Raw genomic sequence first — 14,421 nt, 5'->3', positions numbered from 1 at the left:
GTGTAACGACCCAATTTTCACGTCCAAAAATTTCGTTTTAAAACATTACTTTAGGAAAACGTTAATAATTAAAAACATTGTTTGATCAACCACATCACATCGTAAACCATGTCTAAAAGCCAAGTCATACAATCAATCAAAATATCAGAATATAAATCCCAGGGAAATCTAAATGATGCGGAAACCAGTCATGTGTGCATGATGTGCCGCTACCGTGCCAGCTCCTTCCCCTTCGATGAAGAGGTACCTGAAACCAAAACTGTAAACTGTAAGAACAAATCTTAGTGAGTTCCCCCATTGTACCACATACCATACAATCAGATAACATACATAAATTGTCAGGCATATCTGGGTGCCCGACCTACCCCTTCGGTCCTCTCGACCGGATACTGCCTAGCATATATGGGTGCTGGCCTCCTCTTCGGTCCTCTCGATCGGATACTTCCTAGCAGATCTGGGTGTTGGCCCCCCCTTCGGTCCTCTCGACCGGGTACCGGGGACTATTTCACCCCTACTACTACCACATAACACATATATCACATAGTCTATCTAGCATGGTTGGGCATGACTGCCCCTTCGGCCCTATCGACTGGTAACCTGGGGACTATCTCCCCTACTATCACTAACACATAGCATCATATCATACAAACACATAAACATAACACAGGTAGTAGCAACCCTAGATGAATATCACAGAGACAATCATCTAATCATACATCTCCTACTGGTGGGCCGGCATTGTGGCCTTAGACCCACCGCTACTGGAAGGTAACTCACCTCGGAGTAGCTGTTGATCTTCGTGGGAATAGTCTGACTGCTGCTGCTGCTGTTCCGGAAATCCTCCGGCTGTAATTCCCACCAAACACTTAGTCAAAAACTGCTAACTGACCTTTGGGTAAAATGACCATTTTACCCCTGATCATGCCCTAAGTCAAAGTCAGAGTCAACTTCCAGTTGACCCGACTCGCCGAGTTGGCTCGCCAACTCGCCGAGACCATCTCCAAACGACTGACCTGAATTCTATTTCTACTCGTCGAGTTAGACGTCGACTCGACGAGTTCTCCTTCCAAACTGATGTTCAACTCCTTCATCCTACTCGTCGAGTTGTATGAACAACTCGCCGAGTTCATCTTCATCCGATGAACAAGTTATACTGTGGCTCGCCGAGTTGTATGAACAACTCGCCGAGTCTGATCTTGATCTAAGGAGATTGCCTTGAACTCGCCGAGTCTGGGCATCGACTCATCGAGTTCCATTATGGGTGATTTTTGGCTTCCAACTCACCGAGTCCTCCCTGGACTCACTACACAACTCGACACAACAAAAAGGGGACAATCTCGGAGACTCGCGACTAGACTCGCCGAGTCAGATGAGCGACTCGCCGAGTCCACTCCATGCAAGAGCCATAAATGCGATTTTGCTCGAATCCAGTCCATGCCATTCGTAGGTCTGGGCTCCTAGAGCATGATTAACACGTAAAGTTTCCAACTTTACGTTTAAATATCCATCTATGGGGTTTTTAGGGTTCAAAATGCACCAAAAGAGTAGATCTAAGGTTTTCATGCAATATGGGTTCATAAAGGTAGTAGATCTGAGCTCCTGGAGCTCAACCATGCTTAGATCTAGAGGCCAATCAACTTATTTCGAAATTTGATGCACATACAAGCTTGGAAAATGAGTCATGAAGGACTTTAATGGGGCCATAAGCATGAAGACAAGTGTGATATCCCCATTTTCACGGCCAAAAAAGACCGATTTGTTTATGCTTGTTTCTAAAATTAGAGTACTCTTTTAAAGAAAACAATTGCAGAATTTGTTCCCAAAACAAAATATGATAAAAATTATCAAAGCATTTCTTTAAAGAAATGTATTTTCATTATATAACAAAATCTCGGGATGTCATGTTCCGATACAGACATATAAGCATAAACAAAACTTACATTTAATTACACAATCGATTTATATCTCCTTTAAATCTCTCTGTGAAATATGTCTTCGTATTAATACCTGTGATACAAAGAAAACTGAGTGGGTCAGGATTGGTAGCCTGGTGAGCATATAGGTTTTCATCCCACAATGTTATATCATATATTTATAAATATAGAACATTCAAACTTGTACAATTTCACCATATAAAGGCAACTCTTATCCCACCCCCATCGATCGTCACAACGATACGATCTAAACTCTCCTATCTAAAATTTTCCTCTTTACCTGATCCCTACTCACAGATCTAAAATTATTATCTTCACCCGATCCATACTCACAGATCTAAAACTAACCTTTTCACCTGATCCATACTCACGGATCTAAAACTAACCTTTTCCACTGATCCATACTCACGGATCTAAAACTAACCTCCTGATCTGATCCATACTCCCGGATCAATAATTGTACCCAATCCATACTCCCGGAATAAGGACAATTAACTATACCCTAATCCTGATCTGATCCATACTCCCGGATCAATAACTGTGCGCAATCCATACTCCCGGACTAGGGACAATTAACTTAGTCTTAATCCATACTCCCGGACTAATAACAAGTTTTATCTCTTTACCTGATCCATACTCCCGGATCTAAAACTAACCTCTTGGTCTAATCCATACTCGCTGAATAACTAGATCAACAACAACAACATCGGGACCTCTCAGCTGTTTATCACACATCAACTATCTACCCATGTTCTACCCAACATATTAGTAGATAAAAATATATATTTTTATACATAGTTTAAAACCTGTATAGCATTCTAATTCAATACCTATTCCAGATAACAGATGAGGCACACCCATATAACACGTATTTCATAGAGAATAAATCAAGTCTATGAGATAGAAGAAAGTGAATATACATTCACGCACATAACAACAAAATATACACATAACACGTGTTTAATATTAAATACTTGATAATTATGCGTTAGAAGAAAGTAACCACACACTCACTTGATTAGAAGATGATCGGGCAGAACTACGGCTTGCAGAAGTAGTGTTTCTCTGTAGATCTGGAAGATCTTCACAAAAACCGGCTCCTCGCGGGCAGCGCTTCGGCTCGGCAATAACGCTCTTCAGGATCCTCGGGGCTTCGGATCTTGCTTCGGGGCTTGGAAATATTACCGGGGCTTCAGGGTATAAACGACACGCAAAACGAGGCAAAAACTAGAGAGAAGAAAGAGTTTGAACAAGAGAAAATGGCTGATTTCGAGTTCTATTTATAGGCTGAGGGTCTGGGATTACGCGGGGCGTACTCAGTACGCTGGGCGTACTCGAGTTACGTTGGGCGTACTTTGACGTCATTGCGTGCGTCGACTGGTGGCACTCGAGTATTGGTCAGACAAGTTGCATCCGACTGAGTACGATGGGCGTAATTGACTCGTTGAACTTCTAAATTGCGTAACATTCGCATACGAGCTCCGTTTTCGACGTTCTTTATACCCATGCGAAGGTGAGACTATGCTCTACAACTTTCATTTAGACTCCGTTGGCTAATTTTGAATTCTATTTTTATTATTTAATTTTAGAAGGACGGGACAGAAAAACTTCGTTATAAATTCATAACTTCTTCGTCCGACGTCCGTTTTCACCCATCTTTTTATCGTTTTACTAAAATTAATGAGATCTTTGATTCTCATTTATATTTTTTCGGCTAAAAACCGCTCGGTCTCAAATCGAGTATTCGGGTTGCATACCGCTAAGTCGAAACTTAGAAAAATCATAACTTCCTCATACGAAATCAGATTTGGACATTCTTTTAATGCACGCTCATGGTTTAACGAAATCTATGACTTTTGTTTAGATTGCTAAGTCTAAATATTGCTCTAACGAAAATTCACTATTTACATCGCGCTGTGTCGAGCCGGTTCTGTCGCGAAACTTCGACAGGTCATAACTTCTTCGTTATAACTCGGATTTCGGCGTTCTTTATATGCACGGAAACCTTGTAACATATTCTATAACTTAGTTAATATTATTCCTTCAAAATAATCTTCCATCAAAAAGTCATTTTTGACGCTTAACGTCTCTAATTGACTAGCCCGGATCTACGGGCGTTACAATTATCTCCCCCTTAGGATGATTACGTCCCGGAATCATCAACAAAATAGGACTTGCATAATGATTCCACACGTTATTTATTCATCCTAGGTAATAACCGTAACTTCTATGTTTCCTCGAAAGAGTATTTAACTCTATGACTTTCTTGATCGCAGAAGATGCCCAATCTTGCATCTGCTTATCGTACTATGTTGTACTTTCAATCGTAACCTTCAGGTTACCAGATAAGTCCTTATTGTGGACTCCTTCTTCTTCTCAAGATAATTACTTTCATTTATCTATTGTAACAAATTGATGGGTCGTGCTCTATTGACCTCTCATCGCACGATGCAACGCTTAGACTCGGTCTTTAATGAAGTTCAATTCTAGGATGGAATATACCTTTCTTCATATTCTAATGTGATATAATCCTATTTCAGCATGTAGCATTTCTACCTGCAAACTTCTTTTAACAATGAGCGCGACACTATCAATCGTATTAACTTCAACTTTCTGACTTAAGTCAGATGTTACATCTAACTTGGTCCTCTAGACCACGTAACATACTCCTCGTAGTCGAACTCAAATTTAAATATGACCACTAGGGTCAGAACAAGAACCATATTACTAGTCATTACCGAAACAATGGTAATGACATACCAGAATAAAGTGGAATCAATTACTAGCTTCTTGGTAAACTTGTGACTTTTCCTGATCCAAGTGCGAGTCCTGTGCTTCCGGTAGTATATGCATCTACGACCTTTCACACCTACTCATACTCGTCCCAAGTATTGTCCCGCAGTCGACCAAGTCACCATACAAGAAAATCAGAGAATCATTCAACACATCAGTTAGCAAAACTAGGGTTTATATTAATTCCTTGAAACGATTACACAAAAGTTCAAGTTCACCCTATACTACGCCTCTAGTAGGCTACACTTCCTGATACAGGCTTGGGGGCAGAAAGGGGGATTAAATAGGGTGCAAACCCCTGAAACTTAGGGTTTCATCCAACAGCGGTGACTCGCCGAGTCTAGGATATGCACTCGCCGAGTCGCCAACTTAAACGTGTCCCGGGTCCCGTCCCTACTCGGCGAGTCGGACCTATGACTCGCCGAGTCCAAGGCTTAAAATGGAAAATACTCAATTATGATTTACATACCAGGTGCTACAAATCTCCCCCACTTATTTTAGACTTCGTCCTCGAAGTCTGCTGCTCGATCCTAGAACAGCTCGGGGTAATGCTCCATCATTTCATCCACCGGCTCCCAAGTCCACTCCGAACCCTTGCGGTGCTGCCATTGCACCTTCACTAGCTCCACCCTTTTGTTCCTCAAATCCTTCGACTTCCTGTCAAGGATTGCGACTGGGCGCTCAATGTAATTCAGGCTGTCGTCAACCTGAATATCCTCTAACGGCACTACTGCTGAATCATCCACTAAGCACTTCCGCAGCTGAGACATGGAAAGTGTTGTGGATCTGGTTGAGCTCGACCGACAGATCCAATCTATACGCTACCTTGCCCACCCGGGCTACAACCCTAAACGGACCGATAAATCTCAGGCCCAACTTGCTTCGCTTCTTGAATCGAATGATGCATTTCCAAGGCGACACCTTCAGGAGAACCATATCCCCGAATTGGAACTCCAAGTCGGATCGACGCTTGTCGGCGTAACTTTCTGCCGACTCTGAGCAGTCTGAAGCCTGCTCCGAACCTGCTGGATCCTCTCAGTCGTCTCGAGCACCACCTCGGTGCTCCCCATGACCCTCTGGCCAACTTCACCCCAGCATATCGGGGTCCTGCACCTCCGTCCGTACAACATCTCGAATGGGGGACGGTCAATACTCGCGTGGCAGCTGTTGTTGTATGAGAACTCAGCCAAGGGAAAATAGGTATCCCAGCTACCACCGAAATCTAACACACATGCCCGCAACATATCCTCCAAAGTCTGGATGGTCCACTCGCTCTGACTATCCGTTTGCGGGTGAAAGGCGGTGCTAAAATGCAAACGAGTGCCCAACTCGTCATGAAACTTCTTCCAGAATCTTGAAGTGAATCGTACATCTCGGTCTGATATCACTGACACTGGCACCCCGTGCCGTGCTACTATCTCCCTGATGTAGATATCGGCCAACTTTTTGGCCGAGATGCTCTCCTGGATCGGAATAAAATGGGCGCTCTTGGTCAATCGATCCACGATGACCCAAATCGAATCTACTCCGCGTGCAGTCCTAGGAAGCTTTGTGATAAAATCCATCGTGATGACTTCCCATTTCCCCAACGGGATGTCCAACGGCTGCATCTTCCCATGCGGTCTCTGATGTTCGGCCTTGACCTTCCTGCAGGTCAAGCACCGCTCGACGTACCATGCCACATCCCGCTTCATGCAGGGCCACCAATAATCTAGCCGAAGATCCCTATACATCTTTGTCGCCCCGGGATGAATAGAGAATCGGGACTTGTGCGCCTCCTCCATCAAGATCTGGCGCACGCCTCCGTGATACGGCACCCACACCCTGCGGTGTAGTGTCAATAGTCCTCGAATATCATAATTGAAGGAGGAAACCTGACCCACCACACGCTCGCTCTTCGAATGTTCCTCCTTGATAGCCTCCTGTTGAGCCTCTCGAATCTGCTCCAACAGGGTAGTCACCACAGTCATCCTCATGCAAATATCGTTGATCGGCGCCGCCTTGCGGCTAAGCACATCGGCCACCACGTTGGCCTTTCCCGGGTGGTAAAGGATCTCACAATCATAATCCTTCACCACGTCCAACCACCGACGCTGCCTCATGTTCAGATTCGGCTGATCCATGAGGTACCTCAAACTCTTGTGGTCTGTGTAAATGGTACACCGAACCCCGTAGAGGTATGCCGCCAAATCTTGAGGGTGAAAACCACCGCCCCCAACTCCAAATCATGCGTCAGTAGTTCGCCTCGTGAGGCTTGAGATGCCTCAAAGCGTAGGCAATGACATGCCCCCTCTGCATCAATACCATGCCCAACCCTGAAATAGACGCGTCACAATAAACCACAACATCCTCTATGCCCTCTGGCAGGGCTAAGATCAACGCCTCGCACAATCTCTGTCTCAGTGTCTCAAATGCTGCCTGCTGCTCGGGTCCCTAGCGAAAGACCACGACTTTCTTCGTCAACCGTGTCAGGGGTACAACTATCTTGGAGAAATCCTAAATGAACCTCCGATAATAGCCTGCCAATCCTAGGAAACTCTGAATCTCAGATGGAGACTTCAGAACCTACCATCTCATCACGGCCTCCGACCAGAATCCCGTTCTGGTTGACAAGGTGTCCAAGAAATTGCACCTCGCGCAACCAAAACTCACACTTTGAGAACTTGGCATACAAGCTCTCCCTCCTCAGGGTCTCCAATACCTCTCTCAGATGCTCCTCATGCTCTTCCTGCGTCTTGGAATAAACCAAGATGTCATCGATAAAGACTATCACAGACCGATCCAGCATCGGTCTCCATACGCGGTTCATGAGGTCCATGAACACGGCAGGAGCATTGGTGAGCCCAAACGACATCACCACGAACTCATAGTGGCCATAACGCGTCCGAAACGCGGTCTTCTGCGTATCCTCCTCCCTGACCCTCATCTGATGATAACCCGAACGCAAATCAATCTTGGAGAACCAAGATGCTCCCTAAAGCTGATCAAAGAGATCATTAATCCTCGGGAGTGGGTAACGGTTCTTCACCGTTACCTTATTCAACTCCCGATAATCTATACACATCCAGTGCGACCCGTTCTTCTTCCCCACAAACAAAATCGGGGCTCCCCAGGGTGAACTGCTCGGTCTAATGAATCCCTTGTCTAGCAGCTCCTGCAGCTGCGTAGATAACTCCTGCATCTCAGGAGGAGCCAGCCGATATGGTGCCTTGGCTATCGGAGCCGCACCAGGAACGAGGTCAATCCTAACTCCACATGTCGCTCCGGAGGTATCCCAGGAAGCTCCTCTGGAAAAACATCTGCGAAATCTCGCACCACCGGAACCTCGCTCATGGTCGCATTACCCGCCTCCCAGGTATCCATCACATACGCGACATATCCTGTGCATCCCTACAGAAGGTAATGTCTAGCCCTCGCTGCTGAACATATTGCGGGTCCGCGTTGTGGCCTCTCGCCATGAATCACTAACTCTCCCCCACCTGGGGTCCTAACTCGCACTAGTTGATGTGCGCAATCTATCACCACCCCATTAGGGCTCAACCAGTCCATGCCTATGATCACCTTGTACCCACGCAACGGAATGGGAACCAAATCCACAAAGTAGCGCTCCTCGAACAAACGCAATACGCAGTCCCGAAATACCATCGATGCTCACACTGATCGATCATCAGCAATCTCTACTTCCAAAGGGAAATCCAGCATGCCCGAAGACTCGGGAAACTTCTTGCTAAGCACAAGGGACACAAACGATCGGGATGCACCCGAGTCGAACAACACCTGAACTGGGATATCGTTCACATGGAACGATCCTAACACATATACATATATCGGGCACCTATCAATATCATAACATCATATAAATAAACGAGAGGGAAAGAATCATACCCGTCACCACATCGGGTGCTGCGCGTGCCTCCTCGATGGTCAGCTGAAATGCTCGGCTCCTCACCACTGGAGCCTCTGCCTTTCCCTGCCGGCCATCTGTGATCCGCAGGATCGCTGGAGCTGGCGCCTTTGTCGGCGCTGAACCTGTCAACTGGGGGCAATTGGCCTTCTTGTGGCCCCTGTGGTTGCAGTGGAAACACAACAACTCAGACGTCTGAATAACTGTTGCCGGAGCAGTGCAATCCCTGCTAAAGTGCCCAAACTTGCCGCACTTGTAGCAGCCTGATGATCCCAACCTGCACGCCCCCTCGTGCGTCTTGCCGCATTTCCTGCAGCGGCCCCGTCCCTGTTGGCCTTTCGGCCCCACATCTGATCCCTTGGGCTTCTTCCCCGAAGTCCCTCCTGGCTGTCCCTCCTCCGCTTTCCGTTTCTGGATGTGCTCCAAATCTATCTCCCTCTCCCTTGCCCTGGAAATCATGGAATCCAAGGTGGGGCAAGCTGAAAAACTAACATGCTCTCGGATGTTAGCCCGAAGCATATCATGATAACGGGTCCTCCTCATATACTCGTCACCTGCATACTGGGGCACCAACAAAGCCCTCTCCCGGAACTTGGAGGTGATTTCCGCCACAGTCTCAGTCGTCTGTCTCATGTCCAAAAACTCCCTGGCCAGCTGCTAAAGCTCGACAGCCGGTGCAAACTCTGCCCTGAACCTGGTCACGAAGTCCGACCAGGTCATAGCCTCGATAGCTGAGGCTCCCAACGAGTCACCCACTGACTCCCACCAGTCTCGAGCTCGGTCCCGTAAACACCCTGCTGCATACCTCACCTTCGACCCCTCGGGGTAGAAGCTAGTCAATTGTGCAGACTCGATGTCTGGAATCCATCGCCTGGCAACAATGGGGTCCTTCACCTCGTGGAAATCTGGCGCACCGCTACCCCTGAAGTCCTTAAAGGACAGCGTGCGAGATCCCGACTGGCCAGATGTCATGTCGCTCCTGAACGCCCTGAGGCGATCCTCCATCAACTCGATGATCCCTTCCTTGATCGACCCAAAGATGATGGGGGTCGACTCAAGGATACCTCTGGTGATCTCTGCCGCGATGAACTCACATAGCCTCTCATCTACTAGCTCAGAACCTGATCCCGAACCCGATCCCTCTCCTGAACTGCTAACCGCTAGTCTCGGGCGTAGTACCACCATTCTGAAATACAAAGAAATAACAACTGTTAGTGATACTGATACCCCTTGAGGGATCCCACCCACTACAAGTTCCCTAGTCTTATCTTAGCCTTCCTCGGTCCGGGTACGGATCCTCTGCTTTCAGTAGTACGGGCCCATACTACCTTCCACATCTATCCGTACCTTCCCCAAGGACCGCCTCGACTCAACCAGGTCCCTTCCCCTACTGCTGAACACTGCTACTCATTATCCTAGGCTTACCCTAGGAAACCCCTAACTTCACCCAACCCAGTCCTCAGGTGTTGAAGGCCTCTCTGTAACATCCTAAAAATACAACCAAATTTAAATTTTTCAAAACAACCCGATTTTCATTAAAATGTTTACAAAAAGGTTTTCAATACAAATTATTAGAGTATTCCCAGAATTGCATTGCTACAAAATCATGAGGAGCGGTATGATCACGCCTTCGCCTTGCCACGGTCTCTTGAAGAACCTAAAAAACATTAAACCACAACTGTAAGCCCGAAAGCTTAGTGAGATACCCCCAAGATACCAACCACGCATACGCCCTTCCAGGCTGCGACCTTCCGGTCCAAAACATATAAAACATACATAACATAACAGAACATAGAACAGCCATGCATATCAGGTTTATTGTGTGACTGGTCCGCCGTATCAGGCCTTCAGTCCATCGGATCCATCCTCCAGGTCTAGTCATGTCCTTCGAGTCTACAGTGGGGTTGGTCCGCCCGCATCGGGCCTTCAACCCACCTGGTCCACTCTCTGAGTCTACAGTGTGACTGGTCCGCCCGCATCGGGCCTTCAGTCGGCCTGGTCCACTCTCCGAGCCTCGGCACGTCTGGTCCGCCCTCGTGGGGCCTACAGCCTATCCGGACCGCTTGCTGGGCCTTCGGAGTAACCGGTCCGCCCTGGGTATCTTGGCCTACAGCACAAAGCAGTACCCGCCTCAACCCATCTCCAGTCCAAACAACCATGTGCACAAAACATACATTCATATAACAGTCATAGTCAACAAACCGAGCAAGCAGATCACATAGCATATCATTACCCCAAGTCGGGTTACCGACCTAACCGGTCACTAGCATAGCATCACTCTGTATATCGGGAAACTGACCTAAGCAAGGCCTCCTAGCATGTACCGTCCTAGCTACCAGGATGCAGACACATCAAACAACAACATAATAACCATAACCGAATCTCAATACGATAAAGGGTCGGCCTTGGTGCCTTAGACCCTGTCGATATAGTGAGGATAACTCACCTCGAAGCTGTCGGCTGAAGAGATAAGATCCCGCTGCTCCGAACTCTGACACGAACTCCTCCACTGAACATCAAAACATACAACTCAATAAATACCCTTAATTACCAAAATACCCCTGGAAGACAACTGGTCAACCTTGGACAAGTCAAAGTCAACCCCTGACTGACCCTACTCGCCGAGTCCATACGCTCAGAACCTCCTTCAATTAGCGACCCAACTCGCCGAGTCACCCCAAGACTCGTCGAGTCCAACAACTTTGAGTCCACTCGCACCCAACTCACTGAGTCATCCCTTGCCTCATCGATTCCTCGACTCAACCAGAAATATTGGGACATCCTCGACAAGACTCGTCGAGTCCAAGGCTATCTTCAACCTACTCGCCGAGTTGTTCTTCCAACTCGTCGAGTTCCAGGCAATCTTCAAGCAACTCGTCGAGTCCACCCATGTGACTCGTTGAGTACCACCGGTCTGAATCCATACAGAAGCATCTCAGGCCATGCAATTGATCCAAAACATAGATCCAACCTCCTACAATCCATCCATCACGTAAAGTGGCAAACTTTACGTAAATCTAACGAGATCTAAGCCTTATTCACCTTAGAACCAAGGTTTGGGACATGGTAGCTTCATTAACAACACAAGAACAGGGGCTTTAATGCTCTTAAGGTCTTCTCCACTCCAGATCTGAGGTAGCAACCTCAGATCCATCCTCCAACATCAAAATGTCACACAACCAAGCACCCTACACAACCCCAAAATGAGAAACTAGGAAGATACAGCCCAAGAACGAAAGTATTGCCTCCAAAAGATGCCTCAATAGCAACCAAACTCGAATCCAAGAAAAGCCCTTTGATCCAAGCCACTTCACCTTCAAGATCTCTTCAAACAACACCTCTCCAAGCTCTAATTTTCTCCACAAATGAACTCTCCACGAATTTAGGGTTTCTGGAACTCAAGGGGGGAATAAGGGAGGCTGTGGAGGGGTATAATGCTCTTTATATAGGGCTCAACCCCGAAAATTAGGGTTTTCTTCATACAGCACCTACTCGCCGAGTCCATCTTTGGACTCGCCGAGTAGGCCACTTGACACGCGACCATATTCGCGACCTGACTCGCCGAGTCTATCCATGGACTCGCTGAGTCACCCTCTAAAACTTACACTTTTAGTCCTTCAACTCTACTCTTGCGATTTCGGGGTGTTACAATTCTCCCCCACTTAAATTAGGCTTCGTCCTCGAAGCCTACGGCATCTCATCTTCAAATTACTTTCCACGACGCGCCACTTGACCTTGACCGAACCAAGTCCCTCGAGGTACAACCATGGAACCCAGAAGCTCACTTCCTCTTTCCATACGGTGTCCCCTCCACCTACTCAAACCGAGCTCCAGCTGTACCCTCCGATAATCCACACTCAACAACCGAGAATTACCCATGATGCCTTACTGCTCCAATCCTCATCTTTCACTTGACTCCTATGGCTATAAAGCCACGAACCATCGGAACCCGATCCGAATTCCACTCTATCCATCCCATGACGACTGAAAGACCCCTTCTTCCATTCCGGAGCAACTCCCCCGAGTTCTCCTCTCGCAATCACACACACACACATGCTAAACTAGCTCTAGCACCCTCAGGCTTGGAAAGCCCGATACACCGATGATATCCTCAAACATCCTTCCAGGATGAACCGCTGATACATACCCCAAACCCTAATCAGAATGTCACTGAGAGTCCAATACTCGTTCTCTGTATCCCTTCCGAACCCCTCTCCCTGGCTCTACGCCGCGGTATTCCCTCCGCACCCAGAGCAACATATCAAGTCGAATGAGCTTTTATTCTACCGCCGCAAAACACTACTCAAAGACCATCGACGGACCACTCCGATCGTAACTCTACACTGCCGCTTTCAATTCCGTGAATTCGCACTCCCCTTTCGGAATTTCATTCCTCCCCCTTTCCTTACCAAGGAACCCACTCGTCCGCCCAGTCACCATGACAGGCACTATGGTGCTCATCCCACGCTACATTACCTATTTAAAGCGTACCCGACATCCATGCATCACCACCACTCTGACTCTCATCGCAGGGACTCTCAAGCCCATGCACTACCTTCACCGCTCAAGATCGCTACCCGGGGCCAGACCTCCCAATGAAATCCCACTGCAACATACGCAACCCATAACCTCGAACCGATCCAACATTACTCGCAGAGTCTTCAGCATGACTGGACCGCCTCCCCAGACCTTCAGCCATTCTGGACCACTGTCAGGACCTTCAGCCAATCTGACTGGACCGCCCTCCGAGCCTTCGGCCTGACTAGTACGCCTACCGGCCTTCAGTCTACCCGGACCGCTCAACTAACATTCATCATTCCGAACTATCCCTTCGGGAAATCCTCCCGTGCATACCGTTCTAGCCCTCTAGGGGTTCCGAACTCTATCTCCATCATACATACTCGATCTCGGCCCGCTCCCATGCCTTCCACAATCAACTGGTCTAGGTCTGTATTCTGCCCCGCACGCCTGTTACTCACCCATACGAGCCTGCTCTCGACTGATAGAAATATCGCTGAATTTCCCCAAGCAGCTAAACAATCTCTCAGACCCAACGATCATCCGGAGAATCTCCAATTCTCCCCCACTTAAGATACTGACAATTAATCACCGGTTGCCATCACCGATCTCCCAAAGTAACCTTGCAGAAAATCAACACTTACACACAAAATGTTTCTCACCAGCGCCAACAACTTTCATAAAAATATCATGTTTCCACACTGAACAACCCGCTCGAAAGGAACCCAATCTTCAAATATCCATTCTTCAGTCTGCAGAATCTACCCGACCTTCAAACCAATGCCGCATCCGCCACCAATCCCCACAAGGATAATCAATGATAGCTCGAAGTACAAATCCATAACCATATCGATCCTTCAGGGAACAAAGGATACCAAAATGAAATCTCAATCACAACTCGCCAAACCCTCAAGGAACAATGGGTACCTCACGAAAACCCGAAACGCAATTTCATAACCAACCAACGAAACTAGCAGATAACAATACTCCACAATAATCATAAATAATCAAAAACAGCAAAAGAACATACCCGTAGCAGCAAGCTGAAAAACACGACCCTAAGCCCTCGGGGGCTCCGCTCCACCCTGACCTCCACCTGTGATCCTCAACGTAGCCGGTGCTGGAGCCTGCACCGGTCCTGCAGCAAGCCGTGGACAGTTGACCTTCAAATGTCCAACCTGATGACACTGATAGCATATCCTCAAATCCCGAACCGGCACCGACTGCCGATAATCCCTCGCATAGTGTCCCTCCTTTTCGCACTTGCCGCAT

The sequence above is a fragment of the Lactuca saligna genome, chromosome 8, assembly GCF_052625555.1.
Source record: "Lactuca saligna cultivar CGN05327 chromosome 8, ASM5262555v1, whole genome shotgun sequence".
In the NCBI taxonomy this organism is placed as follows: Eukaryota; Viridiplantae; Streptophyta; class Magnoliopsida; order Asterales; family Asteraceae; genus Lactuca; species Lactuca saligna.
This window is presented reverse-complemented; position numbering follows the sequence as displayed.